Genomic DNA, 17,481 nt, shown 5'->3' on the forward strand with positions numbered 1-17,481 from the left:
ATCTGTTCAGTTTTTAATCATGGAAATTGCGTTCAAAAAATTTAATATATAATTATTATTAAAACAATATACAATTAATTTTTTTTAAGAAGTCGTGTATCCCTCCATTTTTTCCGAGTGTGTGTCCTAATAAAAGAAATTTTTTTGGGAAAATAATTAGTGAAATTTAAAAAATTATTTAGTGAACTAATTGACAGATGAATGGATTGGATTGGATTTTAAATTTTTCTGGCGCAAGGACCAATTTGGTCAAACTGCGCCAAAACAAATTATAAAAATAAGAAAAATCATCCTTTTGTCATGTCAAAATACTAAAATTATGCATGATAAAAAGCAACGTAAAGCATAAAACAATGGCATGAATTGTAAAAATCTATAATTTGTTATAAAAACCAATGACTTTAATGAATTTAAAAATGCGAGATGCATCGCTATGGTCATTTAAATTGTCATGAAGTGAAAGATGACTGACCAAAAGCGGTCGTAAAATGATGACGATGATATGAACAAGTAAAAGCATGAGCAATGGTTAATGGACTTTGACAATGTGGGCACTGTGGCTGACTCTCTCGTAATAAAAGATATGATTGTGTGATACGACTGTGTCCTATGCGCAACCGGGCAAGCAGAACTTCTTCCTTTCGGTTAGTTCTGCAGCTCGAACCCCAATGGCCAAGTGTGGGCTTGATGGCATGAAGTTTATTATTTATCTGATTGTTCCAGTGCTCCTGCCAGCGGTGATGCATCACTTCCCGGAGGATTGAGAAGTGGTCACTGGCATGTACCAAAAGGTTATTGTCAATGTTAGTTGTTGTTCGAGCTGCGGTGTCTGCTTTATCGTTGCCCGGTATTCCTACATGACCTGGTACCCAGTAAAATTTTACTGTGGTACCATGATGAGTGAGATAATGTAGTTCATGAAAAATGGCATGAATGAATGGATGAGTGTGAAACGTACAGGAACTCAGTGCTTGTAATGCGCTGAGAGAGTCGCTATAGATGATGCATCGTCGGTGGCGTTTGCGTCGTATATGACGTAGAGCCTGAAGGATTGCGTACAGTTCTGCCGAATATATAGTGAATGTGTCTGGAAGTTTGAAAGATGTCTCCTCACAGCAGATGTAGGCGCAACCGACATGCCCAGGGCTCTTAGAGCCGTCGGTATATATGGGGAAGTACCTGTTGTACCTACCCCTGTGCCTAAAGAATATCTGTCGATATATGACATCTGCTGTGGTGGCTCTAGAGTATGATGATAATGAAAGAGAGACATCTGGCAGAGACTGCTCCCATGGTGCCAGTTGCGAAGCAACTGGGGCCACACGACTGATGTCTAAGGCCGTCCGCACAAGGAGCGATTACTGGGCGAGCGAACTACGATTCTTTGTTTCCCTCTCCCTCACTTCTCAACTAAATGAGTTGCAGACCGCTAACGGCGCGATTGCTTGGCGATTTTTACGCATCGCGATTGCCGAACGAGTGATTGGTGTTTCGAGCGATCTGAAAAGAAGTGCGATCCTAATCGAATCGTCCAAATCGTCAGAAAAAAATGGAGGCGTTCAATCAGAAATTTGTGAGTTTCGTTGAGAGGTATCCAGAATTATATGACTTCACGAGGCCCAGTTACTCCAGGAAGGATGCTGTAGAGAAAGCACGGAGTGAAATAGGGAAGGAAGTAAATTTATCAGGTATGTAGCATTTTTTTTCATATAATAAACAATACTAATTCATCGCAGTGTAGCTATTTTTTCATTGTTTACATATATGAAACGTGATGAAAACTGGACATATTTTCATGGCATTCAGTCGGTACGGGATGAATTTTTGTGGCTTAATACAGTAGGATTTACTAATGGGGGTCCGTGAAAAATTCCACCCTGTGGGGGGGGGGCGAAGCACGTTATATCCCACGTGCTTTCAGCCGGGTATGCAATGTTATCGTAAACTTTGTCTTAAAAACTTAATAATGTGATTTGCTTTTCGATGATTTAATAAATGAATTAGGTTCTGCTTATTTATTATGCGGATAACTTTTTTTTGTTGTGAAAAAATAAGCGTCAGATCTTTATAATTACTGTTCATTATATTATGGTCATTATAAAAGTGTTTATGATCTGGGAATTACTAAACAAATGCATTTATGCCCTAAAAAACCTAAGCTAAAAAAAAAACCCAGTTTCCTTGTTACATTTTGCGAAAATATTTTTAGAAATCTTAGTCCGTTTATTACGTGTTTAAAAATAAATGCAGCAGAACTTCGATAAGCGACTTATAACCTCGATAACTTGACAAATATTATTCTCATGTTCGGCATATTACTAAACTCAATGGGAAAAACCTCCAAGATGTCTGAAATTCGTGCTGTGCTATCACCATTAATTTTTCAAATTACACTTGCATTGGCCAAGTCAATGAAGTTTACATTGCTCACTCACATTTCAACATTTCCTCATTTCATTGTTTTTACATATAGTAGTGTCAGTGCCGGGAGTGTGCTCCAGCACCCACAGTATTGTGGCAAGCGTCAGAGCACCCACACATTTTATTCAAAAATTAAACCTTCCTTCATACAGCTCAAGATGGTCATCCACAGGTGTGAAACACTTCCGACGCCCATGTTTGCAGATATTCTTCACACCTCGGGTCACTTCCCACTGTTTGGAAACAGAAAATTAAACCTACGAGCCAAATAAATAATCCGCCTTTTTTTAAACACAGCTATCGTGACATGATACACTTTTTTGCACTCTAATATGAGATTTGGAAACTTTTTGCAAAAAAAAAAAAATAAGGTAATTTTGTCTATTTGAGATATAGAATTGTTCACATATATATGATTATGCATGAATACAACAATGATAGCAAACCATTGTGAAAGTACGATCACACAAAACTCTTCACGAACATAACATCTGCTTTAGGTCAACATGGACACTCCCGAGTTATGGAGGTTCCACTATTTACTGACATGAAGGCCTAATTACTTTAAAAAAATTTAACACTGTGACAGATGATTGAGATGAGAAAAAAAAACACACCATTGCTTTTTAGACATCAAGTACATGCTTCTGTAGTGTTTATTTTGATTACAAACATTTCCAAACAAGGTGTAAACATGCTCAAATCTTAACAATGACTTGATAATATGCCTGAGGAAAGGTTGTGGCAGAATATACTACAAACTGCAACATATGTTGCAGAACATTCAGTGTTGTTGCAAAACAATGTCGGTAAAACTTTAAGAACAGAACTCTCTTCTGCACATGAAGCACTATCGTGGAATTTTCACTGTAGAACATTTTTTCTCAGCTGAGGGCTCGTTGCAAAACATTCTGCTTTAGGGCCAGCTAGAAAAATTTAGATACAAAAGATGTGTACGTTTACGTCTATCAAACTTCAACCTACGTTGAAAGCTTTTAATTTGGTATACAGTGTGTTTAAAAAAGGATCACCCGATTTGAAATGTGTATATTACGAAAAATATTGAACATTGGTGCTAATTACGATTAATTTTATATTACATGGCTAACCATAGTTTTTTTATAAATCACATTAAAGATGCTCAATATGTCCACCTTGGGATGCATGGCATGTCTATACAGTAGTCAAATTTGTTTCAAAATTTTACTGGAAAATGAAGGCATCCGAATCGGTTTCTAACTGTGGGAAAAGCGTTTTAAACCATATCAAGATGTGATTCCTGTAACAATGGTCTCTATGAAAAAAATGGGCGCGCACCTTTCTCCTAGAAATTACACAAAAACATTAACTTTGAAACACCCTGCATAATAAACACTGTTTACAGCCAACTACTGTAATTTCATTGAAGTGTGCCGTGTAGCATTACACCCCTATAAGAATTATTTGTTATAAATCAGCATGGGCAAAGATCTGGGGGGGGGGAAGAATTCCCCCAGTGTCAAAGGTGGAGCCACCGTTATAAGCAGTGTGCAGTTGGTATTTCAAAAACTTTTAACATTAATTTTCAAGGTGCACAGGAAAACAGACATTGATGTGTGAGAATATATAAATCACATATGTACAGTATTTACAATATTTTATGCATATTATGCCATGGGAATCATAAAAAGAATTATATACAATAATTCCATTGCCAAGGCACTGACCCCTGAGGACTCAAAAAATAATGTGTCAAGTAATTCCTGACAGTGTTTGCAGTAGAATTATGGTGCAGAGCACTTGGTGGCGATGAAGAGGTAAAGATGACGTGTGCCTCGGTTGCTTCTTCAAATTGCTTCGGGGTGTATGTATATCCCTCTTTTTTCCGGATGAAATTGTGTAGCACACACACACACTCTTCACTATATCCACTACTTTGCTGTTGTTGCGGCACCGTATTGGCACACTTAGCACTTGGAACTTTTCAGTCATCATGCCAAAGGTGCATTCAATTGTTTTCCTTCCCCTGCTCAATCTATAATTGAAGACTCTCTTCGAATTGTCGAGGATTCTTTTAGAATAGGGACGCATTAAATTTTGCGCCAACGGGAATGCCTCATCTACCACAAAGTAATGGGGGAAAGCACTGTCATGTTCATGGCAGGGTAGTCTGGAGGGAGCAGGAATCTCCAGTTGCGAATGTGTCAACCAATGTTTCATAGCAGACGCTCGAAATATGCCGCCATCACTACTCCTACCCGCATACCCGGCCTCTACCATCGTGAATACACCATCTGCATCGCAGCATGCTAACAGCACGATGGAGTGGTACGATTTGTAGTTGAAGTTGGTAGAACCTGTCTTTGGAAGTTTTTCTATACGGATATGTTTTCCGTCTACTGCACCTATGCAGTTTGGCAGGTTCCACAATGACAGAAAACGTTCTGCAATTTGTCTCCATTGTTGCTGCGTGTCAGGTTTTGCCAAATATTGCGTGTGTAGCTCATCCCACAATATCTTCGTAGTCTCAGCTACAATCTGCCCGATTGTGGTCTCCCCTCGGGCAAAGTACAGACCAAGGGAGACAAAGGTACATCCTGTAGCCAGATACCTGCAAAATAATTTATATCAATTACATGGGGGTTGGAGACAACAGAAATATATCGAAATTCAAACCAAAAATTATTTTTATTTAGCTGAATTTTTTTTAAAAACTGAAAATTGTATTTCACCTCACTTTTAAAATATTTAGTCTAACACTGATGTAACGCAACCATTTGTCTTGCAGGTTTCTGGCGCTATAATGAGTTTGGCATCATATCCAATAACAAATGAACACATTTAATTCCTTTTATGTGGAAGATTTGTTCACTGGAAAATTGTCACTGAGCGGGGTTAGTGTTACAACAGGGTTTGACTATATGTACTTTATAACTTGGTCATTGAATATGTATTTAATCCTAGGCCTTCTGTGTTAATTTTTCGTGTTTTTATTTTGCAGTGCATGACTGCAAAGACAAATGGAAAAACTTGAGAACTACCTTTGTGCGAAAACTGAGACCTCTTCCAAGCGGTTCAGGAACACAAGTCAAAAAACCTTATTATTTGAATGAAGCCATGCAGTTCGCCCTACCTTTTGTGAAGACTGTGGGGGCGCCGAGTGGGAATTTGTTGCCTGTTCCAATGGAACATTCCCAAATCGTTGTTCAACCCGAAAGCTCTCAGGTGCCAACTGGTGACAACTCTTTGGGACTTGATGACATAGACATCCCAGACTCGTCACCTAAACCAAGCACTCCTCCGTTAACATCAGCTGCAGCATCACTTCCTAACACACAATCTCAGGGCAGCAGTGGGATATCCCGAAAGCGAAAGACCTGCAGCACCAACGATGCAGATGCCGCCTTTGCCGAATATTTCAGCATAAAGGCGGCAAAAATGACTGCTGTTTCTGCTGCGCCTCCTCCTACAGATGATCTGAAAGAGTCCATGCAACAGTTTATCGGATGCCTTTTACCCGATCTCAGGTTGATGACTAGCGCACAGCTCAGATTATTTAAGAGGAAGTCGATCCTTTCGATAGACGAAATTCTTGAAACCAGTCCCTTTGAGACAACACAAGCTGTTGTCCAACCAGTGGAATTGATACATCAGTGCACAGATGTTAGCTTCGATTCTAGCATCCTTCCTTCCACATGAACAGGCTGATACAAGTTTGACCGAATAAAATCAGTGAAATCAATGTATTTCTCAACAAATTCAAATCAAATGATTAGATAAAACTTCATTATAATTTTGAAACTACGGATTTCGTTATCAAAGAATTAAAATTAAATAAAAGGTCTAGTATGAAAAAGACATAAAGAAGCCAAACTTGAGTTGTTTTCATTCTAGACCTTTTTATTTAATTTCATCTTTTTTTTGAAAAACTGAGTTTTATCTCATCATTTGATTTTATCGAGAAATATGTTTATTTCACTGCTTTTATTCATCTTGTGACAAACATTAATTATATACCACTTAATATCATTGTATCTAGGGATATGGTTCCAGTCTGATATTTACCCATTCTAAAATTTGTTTTCTTCAGATATATTATTTCTTTTATGAAGAAATATTTTTCATATGCCAACTACATTATTAGGTTATTGATGTTTGAATTTTCTAATTTAAATGTGTAATATGAAGGTTTTAACAGCTGGCTGAAGGGGAGATAAATATAGGAAAGAGAAAATTCAACTGCCCTTGCGGGGAATCGAACCCATATCCTCTCACTTGCAGGGTGAGCACCCTTGACTACAAAGGCAATGAAAATCTTAGTCTTTCCTTGGAGCTCATGTGCACTGAACGGGACTGTACATGGGCTGTCTGGCTCAATTTAGGCCAAAGCTTGCAATTGTTGACACTGCCACCAGATAGCTACTTAACTAGATTTGACCATCCATGTAAGGTCCCGTTCAGTGCATGCAAGCTCCAAGAAAATATCAAAATATTTGTTGCCTTCGTGGTGTAGGGCACTCACCCGGCAAGTGAGAGAACAGGGGGTTCGATTACTCACAAGGGCAGTTGAATTTTCTCTTTCCTGAATATGCCTTTACATCAGCCAGCTGTTAAAAACCTTCTATGGATAGCCGAGAGTGATATCGTCCTCCGATGAATGTATGATGTTTAAATTAAAAAAAAATTAGGTAATTTGAATTTACTATTGGCCATTTTATTCATTATTAAAATGAGACTAATTTAAATTGCCATATTCTGTTAGGAAGTAGTATCATTGATTTTTTTATCTGCTGTGTGTGTTCTCTAAATAAATCTACAATTTTATGCCAGACTTGAATGATAGGCTACTGTAGAAGTTTGGCAAAGCTGGGAAAAAGAAATGTTGGAGTGGTTGGAGGTTGGGTAAAATGGTTCGTGGACCTCTATCTTTTGGCATGTTTACTTTGGTTACAAAATGATGCGTTTCAGACATGTTTATCCCTTTATGCCAATGATTCGTTTTTGATAAGTCTCTGTCCAATTTTGGGCTACTGACCCATATACGTCTTGCATTTCTATGAGTAATATTAGATGGTGCATTTTTGTTTACTTGCTTCACAATTTCCCAATGCGGGTATCTAGCAGGTCCTTGGATCAATTTTATATATATAATTAACTTTTCATGTATCAATATTTTTCCCCCACTTGTGTAATATGATTTTTGTGCCTTTTAATTTTCCAACATGGTATTTATGTGCCCCTTGGAGAAATATTGACTTTTTATATAATTTCCTAAATTAATAAATTCATTTTTAAATAAATTGGGGTGTCTATTCATTGTTCAAATTTTGATACATAAAGTAATATGAAAAAAACTTACCTCAATGTGATCAGAAGTCGTTCTTCTGGACCTATACATTCTCGCATGTTGTTGTTTTGTTTCCTTATAGCTGGCGAAATAATTTCCACCAGCTCATTATACGTCTGTTTGGACATTCTATAAAATGCCATGAACTTAGCATCACTTTCCTGCAGTTCTCTTGCTGCCACAAACAGCCTGCTATGCAAGTTCCTTTCTATGTAGGGATGAACCCAATGCTTTCTCTTTTTTTTTTCTTTTTTTTATGGAAATAGAACATGAGGATAGCCTCTTCGTCGCTAGAACTTTCCATAATTCACCAACGAAAAATAGAATATATGTTAGAAAATGATACTTTTATTTAGTGCACAAAATAAGAAAATAACGAGGCACAGAACAGGTGGAAGAAGTGGCGGGAAAGTAGGAAGAGCACGGGTGCAAAGGCAAAAAATCGGCCCATTAGCGGATACCAATCGTACAATCGCCCGTATCGTTGAAAATTCGCCGCGATCGCTCGTGACTCGCTCACCCAGTAATCGCTCCGTGTGCGGAGGGCCTAATTCTAGTTCTTCCACAAGTGCCCTCATACGAAGACTGTAAGATGGAACACATGAAGGGCGAGCAGCAAATAGTCTATGAAGTGGATGATCCGGAAAAGACTTCATCTTGATAAAATATTTCAAGGAAAGTTGCTGGCGTCTTGATGTCAGTGATGGCTCGTTGCATTCGACATACAGGCTCTCCATTGGAGACGTCCGGAAAGCTCCAGAACAAATCCGTAGGGCGAGATGGTGGACTGGGTCGAGCACACTCAGATAGCTCCGAGGTGCCGACCCGTATACAATGGAGCCGTAGTCGAGCTTCGATCTTATTTAAGCTTTATATAAGTGAAGGAGCGACTTACGGTCAGCTCCCCACGATGTAGAAGAGATGACCTTCAAGAGGTTCATAGTCTTCATGCAACGAGCTCTTAATTGCGCAATTTGAGGTTTGAAAGTGAGTTTGTCAAATGTGATGCCGAGGAATTTAGTATTTTCTACAATAGGTATTAGATTGTTATTGAGAAACAATTGTGGGTCATCATGTAGGTCTCGACGCCGACAAAAGTGCATAGCAACAGTCTTGTCAGCGGAGAATGAAAAGCCGTTATTATGAACCCACTTGCTAATCTTGTTGAGAGCGGTTTGTAATTGTCTCTCGGCTGACCTCATATTCACTGATTGATACGATATCAACAGATCATCCACGTAGAGTGCGCCAGTGACAGACAACGGGAGTTGGTTCAACACCCCGTTGAGTCTTAAAATAAAAAGTGTTACACTTAAAATGCTACCTTGAGGTACACCTTGTTCTTGAATTTGGGGAGCTGATAATGTGCTTCCGATCCGTACCTGAAAGATGCGGCGAGCTAGAAAGTTCTTAATGAAAATGGGCAAGTTGTCCCGCAAGCCGCTATTATAGAGATCGGAAAGAATTCCGTGCCTCCAAGTACGGTCGTAGGCCTTTTCTATGTCGAAAAATATGGCTAGCATATGCTCCCTCTTCACAAATGCATGTCTTATTGAGGTCTCAAGGCATAACAGATTGCATGTTGTTGACCTGAGCCGTCTAAAGCCGCTTTGATGTTTCGATAAAATATTGTTAACCTCAAGGTAGTGCATAAGGCGATAGTTGAACATGCGTTCCATGAGCTTACATAGACAACTGGTCAAAGCAATAGGTCTGTAACTGTTAGGTTGCTGAGGATTTTTTGCCAGGCTTCGGGAATGCAAGAACATGGCTGCTCGCCAGGTGTCAGGAAATGAATGGCTGACCCAGATCCGATTGAATAATATGAGTAAATGTGACAATGATTCTGGTGATAGATGCCGAATCATGGAATAATGAATAGCATCGGGCCCTACAGCTGAGTCAGGACTTCGCTGCAAGGCCGTCGTCAGTTCATGAAGGGTGAACAATGAATTGTACCCCTCCGGTGTAAAAGGCCGGAAGGTGTACGATGTACGTTCGGCTGAAACGATGGGGGATAGTTCGCATCACTGGAGACAGCGGCGAAATGGGCGGCGATGGTATCCGCAATATCCCTCACATCGCTGATAATAGTTCCATTGGTATTTAAAATGGTAAGTGGATGAGACTGATAATGACCATTGATTTTTCGGATCCGGTCCCAAATGACTTTAGATGAATTGATTCCCGTGGTAAACTTTTGCCAGGACTCACGTTGAGCCTGGCGCCTGGTTCTTCTCGCTATCGCCTTTGCTTTTAAGAATGCCAACTTGTTGTCATGGGTAGGATACCGCCGGAACCTACTCCATGCTTTCTTTTGTGCTTTAATAGTAAGATTACATTCGTGGTTCCACCAAGGTTTAGGAAATTTAGGAAGTTTCGAGGACACTTTGGGTATTGTTTCATTGGCTGCTGAGATCATACAACTGATCACAAGGTCGACGTCGGGTTGCGAAACCATATCATCCGTGATTTCTGCCTTGACCGTGAAGTCTGCCCATCGGGCGGCCACAAACTTCCACCGAGGAGGACCCTCAGGTATGCTATGGCTTCGATCAAGGCACTTAACCACTAGAGGAAAATGATTGCTCCCGTGGAGGTCCGGGTCAACCGACCAAGACCAGTTGGGCAAGAGTGAAGGTGAGCATAACGATAAATCTATTGCAGTGAAACTATTGTTTGGGGCATGGAAATGAGTGAAACTGCCATCATTCATGATGGCGAGGTTCATGTCGTCTAACAGACGTTCAACCATTTCCCCACGAGGGGTGTTGCTGTTAGAACCCCATATCATGTTATGAGCATTGAAGTCTCCAAGAAGAAAAAATGGTGGAGGTAATTGATCAATCAGATCTTCTACATCTCTCTGTAAAATGGTGTCATTTGGTGGCAAATAAATGGAACAGATGGTAATTCTCAGGCCTGTAGAGATTTCCACCGCGATGGCTTGCAGGTTCGTGTGCAGCGTAAGAACGCGCGACGACACGTGATGTGGAACCAGCAGAGCAACACCGCGGCAAGCTCTACTCCCGTCATCGTAATCGATACGGAACAGGGAATGTCGCCTGATGTTCCATGTCTCCGAGGGCTTCGTAAAAGTTTCCTGGAGTGCCACGCAAACAGGATGATAGTGATAGATCCAATTATGAAGAACTCAAGGATTTGATCAAAGACCACGAATGTTCCATTGGATTATGTTGGCTATAAATTAGGTAGAAGTAGACGGTTCGAGGTCTTTAAATTTATTCCGGTCTAATTTCCGGCGAGTACCACCAGATTCTGATAGATTATCAAGATCCATGTCACCAATTAGTGACACATTCTTGAGGGTGGGACATTTTATTGCTCTCTGTATTGCTTTTCTTGAATATCCGGTCTTTTTAGATTTATTTCCAGAATTAATCTTGGGTTTAGTACAAGTAGGTTTTTTGAATGTGTGCGCTGTCACCTTTCCTGCCTCTTCTTCGGAGGTAGTGGACTCCCTCCGGAATCCAGCAGAGCAACAGCAGCCACAACTATTACACGGTTGGTTAGATGATGATATTTGAGTTGATGTATCAGCTATGGGTTCAGTCTGAGTTGTTACAGATGCTTTGGTGATATTGTTAGTCGTATTAGCTGTTGATGGATTTGTTACCATCTTAGAGTATGATCTACTAGCTATTGGAGGTTGGTTAGGCATTATACGACGGCGTGCTTCTATATATGAGATGTTATTAAGGACCTTGATCTTCTGGATCTCTTTTTCTTCATTCCATTTCGTACACTTTCTGTCAAATGCGGGGTGGTCGCCACCGCAATTGACGCACTTGAATGGTAAATTAGTGCAGTTGTCCGAAATGTGGTCCTTCTCACCGCATTTTGCGCAGGTGGGTTGACTGCGGCACGCCGTGAGTGACCGTATTTTTGGCAGTTAAAGCATCGAACAGGGTTAGGAATGTATGGCCGGATTTTGAGGTTATAATAACCTATTTTGATATCTTTCGGCAATGTTGGTGATGACAATGTGAGAATTATGTTTCGTGTGGGAGCTGGATTGCCATCTTTGTGGCTCATAATATGTTTGGCAAATGTTACGCCTTGAGACGCCAGCTCTTGTGTTAGTTCTTCTTCATTCATGTTAATTAAGTTATTATCTGAAATGACACCACGTGAATAATTCAACGTAGGATGTATTTTGACTGTTATTGGAATGTCTCCGAGAGATGTGAGCTTTTGAATGAGTTCGGCTTGTTTCGATGAGAAGGTCTCCTGAACGAAGGGCCTTCACTGATTTTAATGTACCAACTGTGCCATAGAGAGCTTTATCTATTACAAATGGTGATACTTTGGCCAGCGGTTTTTCGGCATCTGAAGAGTGCAGAAAGAAAAATGAGACAGTTGATGAATTTGAAGCAGTTCTTTGACGTTTTGGTGCATTTTGATTTTTTCCCATATTTGAATGGGTATTGTTCCACTCCCACCCACCATGGAGCCTTACGAGGGGACGCGCACACGTAACCGGTGAAGGTTAGTAGCAACGTCAGGTTAGGAGGGAGCTATACACCACCAGAGCAGACGCGTTCAAGATCCAAGATCATCGTGAAGCAGCACCAACAAACCTCAACGACGTCCGGCAGGCCCGGCCCCTCTACCTGCCCAGTAGTGTAACCCCTTCAGCCACCGAGGCGACCACAGCCGATTGACCTGGACGGGGCTAATCCAAGCCTCCCGTTTCGGCTGAATCCGAGGCCAAAGCTAGCGCATCAGGCTAACCAGGATCCCCATCTCCAGCCTTACGGGTCTCCACGCACGGCAAACACGCAGGTAGACAGCGTCCCAGACAGAGCATACGCTAGAAGCAACGCCCCGTCTGGGAGGACCCCTCCCCGCCTAAGCGGGGTCCACAATGAGGGGTTGGACACAAGACATAAACATGTACAGGACAAAACAAGGCGCAAGACAAGTACTGTAAGATGTGTAGAAAAAAAAACATGTAATCTGGGCTATTGAAAGTGAAGGATATGAGCACAAATAAGCGATGACAATGACGTGTGATAGATTTAGCATTACCCAGGGTGCACCACGAGGAGGCCTATCACATTACACCCCACGTAAAAAAACCCATTGCTTTTTAGTGAAAACTCTTTTTTGTTGAATTTTTAAATGCATTAATACTTGCTGAGGTGAAAATGACCCCACCATGACAGCAATTACACACAGAATTTTCACAGCTCCAGTTAAGGATTAAACAAAAATTTTGGCTATTAAAATATTACAACCAGAAATGAGATTAAAAAAAATGCATTTGAAGAAATAAATTGGAAATAGAAAATATGTAAATGTTTTTTTGGATCGAAGTCATATTATAATAAAAATGCTGAACAAAGGCTTACCTTGAAATTTCAAAATAATCACGTGAAAATAAATGGGAAGAATTGCAGAAATTGATTTAAAATCATTAAAGCATTTACGTAGCGAAATTCAAAATACACGATGTTTGCAAAATAAAATTCCCGATCTCAAAGAAGAAAGCACTGAGCGGAAGAAAGCAACGCGAACATGTCGGCCTCATTCGATGACTGACTCATAACTCGGGTTGGCAACACACGAGACGGCCCTGGTAAGAACCAGAGAGCACCGGTTACAGTGACCCCTGCTGTACAAAGGGACACTCACGTACACCAGCGGCGAGCTCGTACTCGCCAAGGTGTGAAAACATCGAGAAAAACGGGGTTCCTAGCGTCAGGACAGTCAACATGTAGGAGAAAAAGGAAGAGGTTCTCTTGAAGGGACCTCCTGATGATCGTGCCGTTGCCTTAATACCACTTAAAATATAGTTAATGTGATTCCACTGTAAAAACCCACTCCAACGTGAATCGGACATCGAATGATCGGAAGCATCATACAATGACGATCGGTATTGATGACCTGCCTGCAATCCATCTACAACTGCATCGACGCTCACCTGAATAGGACGCTGCTCCGAGCATAAAATTTGAGAGCATCACATCAAGACGCGTGAACCGACGACTAGGATCACCCCCCTTCACCGTGCTACGGCGATAAGGACATTCATGAATAATTTATGAGGTACCTCATTATATTTTTATTTGTGCACAAAACCCTTTTTTTTTCTTTTGAAAATTTTTGCAGAGCCAAACTCCTTTTGTCAAACTATCAATTCCGCCATTGGTAAATGATAACGTGAGCAGACTTATTTGATTTTTTGTCAGTTGTGAGAATTTCCCTTATGCAATGAATTAATAAAAGTGATTTTTATGTCTTGTTAAACACACTGAATTTCCGGATAGAAGTGATTCTTGATTTAATTTTTTTCTTGCCATTTTTAGCTCTTCCCCCCCTCTTCAGGTATTCTTCACTCTGGTGACAAATCCACATTTTTTTATTTAACATCACCTTATTATAATATTTCACCACAGGGGCCATGGCCGTCTATCGGCGGAAGTATGTAATCAAGTATTTTGCATTTATATATATTTTTTTTGAATAAAAATTCTTTTTGTTTGCTGAACTGTCAAAACTTCCCACAAACGCTAAGAAATTTCCCATGTGGACCAATTTTTCCCACGAGCTACCATCACTGCGGGCACGAATGCTAACTACTTAACCCATTTTATCCCACTGTCCTATTTAGAGGACAGCTAAAAAATAACATGTGTAAATCAGTATTTTTTTGTTGCGAATATTTTTTCAGTTGGAACATGTAGGGGTATGTGTAAGCTTCTGCCAGCGTGAGTTATGTGTCTGTTCCCCCCCCCCCCTCCTCCATCTGGAAACTTTGGTTATCCCCCGCTTTAGGGGGCGCTGTTTGTATCTTCTCTTTGCAGTTGCAGAATTCCTTCGCAGTGTACTTTGGATACGTGGCTAGGCATTTTTTATGTAAGAGTACTCTTTCCTTATCATCCTGATGGTTAATTAAAGCTTTATTGTTATTAGGTAAGTTGTAGCACATTATTTTATAACTGTCCTCTAAATAGGACAGTGGGACGATGAGCTTGCAATTGTCGCTTATTTCTCCCCTTATAGCTAAGAGTGAAAAAAACTTTTTTTTTTCTCCCTAGCTTTTCCCCCCTGCATAGTCATGTCTAGGCAGAGGTTCCTGAAGTTGGAGGAAGCATTGGAACTACTAAATCGTTTAGATTCAGATGAGAGTGATTTCGAAATTGATGTTGTACCGCCAGATGCCAGTGAACTAACTGACGAAGACGAAGGGGATGACAATGAAGTAAATGCTGGTGAGATTATTGTAAACGACGTTCCTGGAACTCTGGAGGTTAGAATTGGAGACAGTTTTGAGCCCGAAGCTTCCACAAGCTCTGGTGTTTCGACAACAAAGCGCAGACGAAAAGCTAAGAAGCATCAGTCTTCTTGGGTAAAGATGAAATCACCACAATATACAAAATGGAAAACACAGGATGATTCAATTGCAAATGACTTGCTCGAGAAGATGGAAACTACATTGGGAGGAAAAACTCCATCAGAGCTATTTGAACAGTTTTATTCCAACGAAGTTTACGATCATATAGTTAAAGAAACTGTGCGATATGCAACAGATGTAAAAAACGAACACGATTTCTTGACCACAGCTGATGAAATACGTGTTTTTCTTGGAATTTTGCTTCTAACTGGTTATCATTCAAATACCTGTGAACGTGACTACTGGTCAGATGCTGAAGACCTTGGCATTACCCTGGTGAAAAATGCCATGCCACGAAACCGTTTCCAAAAGTTGAAATCTTATTTACACTTTGTGGATAATGGAACAGTGAATCAGTATCTCGAGGATAGATCTTTCAAGGTAAAACCTTTGTTTGACATGCTCAATAATAATTTTATGAAGTTTGTACACTTCTCAGCTAATCTAAGCATTGATGAAATGATAATCATGTACTATGGTAGGAATAGTCTGAAACAATTCATCCGAGGCAAGCCAATACGTTTTGGCTATAAATTCTGGGCTCTCTGTGGAAGTGAAGGATATTGTTACAACTTTTTCCTCTACTGCGGTAAAGAATCTGGTGCAGGAAAGGATACTCCACTTGGTACACGTGTTGTGATGAAACTGACAGAGAACATTCTGAATCCTTCAAGCTACACTTTATATTTTGATAATTTTTTTACCAGCATTGATCTTTTGAAAAGTCTTGGTGAACAAGGTTATCGAGCTACAGGAACCGTAAGAGAAAATCGGATAAACCATGAGTGTCCCTTAGAAGGATCTAAGTCTATGCGGAAGAAGGAAAGAGGCACGTATGATTTTGCATTTGACAAGAATTCCGAGATTTTCCTGGTGCGATGGAATGACAATAGTACTGTCACTGTTGCTACAAATTGCAGCACTTTAGAACCATGTATTGATGTGAAAAGACGAGTAAAGGGACACAAAGATAAAGTTAACGTGAAGATGCCTAATTTGATAAATTCTTACAACAAAAATATGGGTGGGGTGGACCACCACGACTGGTTGGCTGGAATATATGCCGTTAAGATTCGTGGAAAAAAGTGGTACTGGCCACTTTTCATTCGTACACTGGACATGGCAGTGGTAAATGCATGGATAATCCACAAAGCTCTCAACAAAAGCGACGCCCTAAACTTGAAGGAGTTCCGACGAGCAATAACAATGGTATATCTAAAAAAGTCTGTAAGCAGAACAAGAGGTAGACCCAGGATCTCTTCTGTACCTCCAAGTGCAAAAGAAGACATCTACAAAGATGGTGTAGGCCATTTTCTACTGAAGAGGGAAAAACAGCGCCGTTGTCAAAGAGAGGGCTGCAAAGCAAAACCCAAAACATACTGTGGGAAATGCGATAAAACCATTTGTCAGGCTTGCTTTGGGCCTTTCCACCAAGTTTAGTGTCATATTCAACTGAAAATTGAACTCTAATGTAAATAATGAAGTATTATTTGGATACCGTGAAAATTTTTAGTCGGAAATTGCTTTCCCCAATGAAGAGAGCACTAAAACCTGTAAGTGCAAATTTTATCCCCTTTATCCCAGTGTCCTATTTAGAGGACGGGTCAGATTTCATCTATAAAAAATTAAAAAAAATTCAAATTTTGTATATTTAGTCTATTTAGGTTTGATATACCTCAGAAAATACAATTATTCTCAAATTTGAGCAAAATAAATAAATTGGGATAAAACGGGTTAAAATACAAGGAAAAACAAACACGCAACTACATAGCTTCCAAAGAGATGCTGCCATCTATAGAGTAGAAATACAATAACAAACCTGGACTCTAACACGCCTTGTTACTTATGTACCCTCTTTATACATTTTCCTTATTTTTCTATTGTTCATATATATACGTCCCGTGTTAATTTTTATTTTTTTGTTTGTTTGAAAAAAAAAACTATCTTCAAACAAAACATTCAATCATTTCTGTGGTCAGATGTGCAAAATGTCAGAAGTCACTTTTCCCCAAAAAATTGAGTTGTACCATCAGTAAATTAAAATGAGCCGCACATCCACCGAAGAACAGCGTCTTCGGCGTCCGGATTAGAGAGGGCCACCATCTTGGAAATCATTGAAAAATTCATGCTATAATCAAAGAAGATCGCAGACTGAAAGTGCACGAGATAACCGTTGGGGGCATCTCAACAGAACTAGTTCGCAATGTTCTTCACGCGAAATCAAAAATGTAAAAAATTTGTGCAAAATGGGTGCCGGGATTGATCAAAAGCAGAAGACGGTTCAAAAGGAAATTTGTCAATATTGGCTCATAAT

The sequence above is a fragment of the Pholcus phalangioides genome, unplaced genomic scaffold (assembly GCF_987345545.1).
Source record: "Pholcus phalangioides strain wild (caught in Gottingen) unplaced genomic scaffold, Ppha-v1.0 ptg000017l_1, whole genome shotgun sequence".
NCBI lineage: Eukaryota > Metazoa > Arthropoda > Arachnida > Araneae > Pholcidae > Pholcus > Pholcus phalangioides.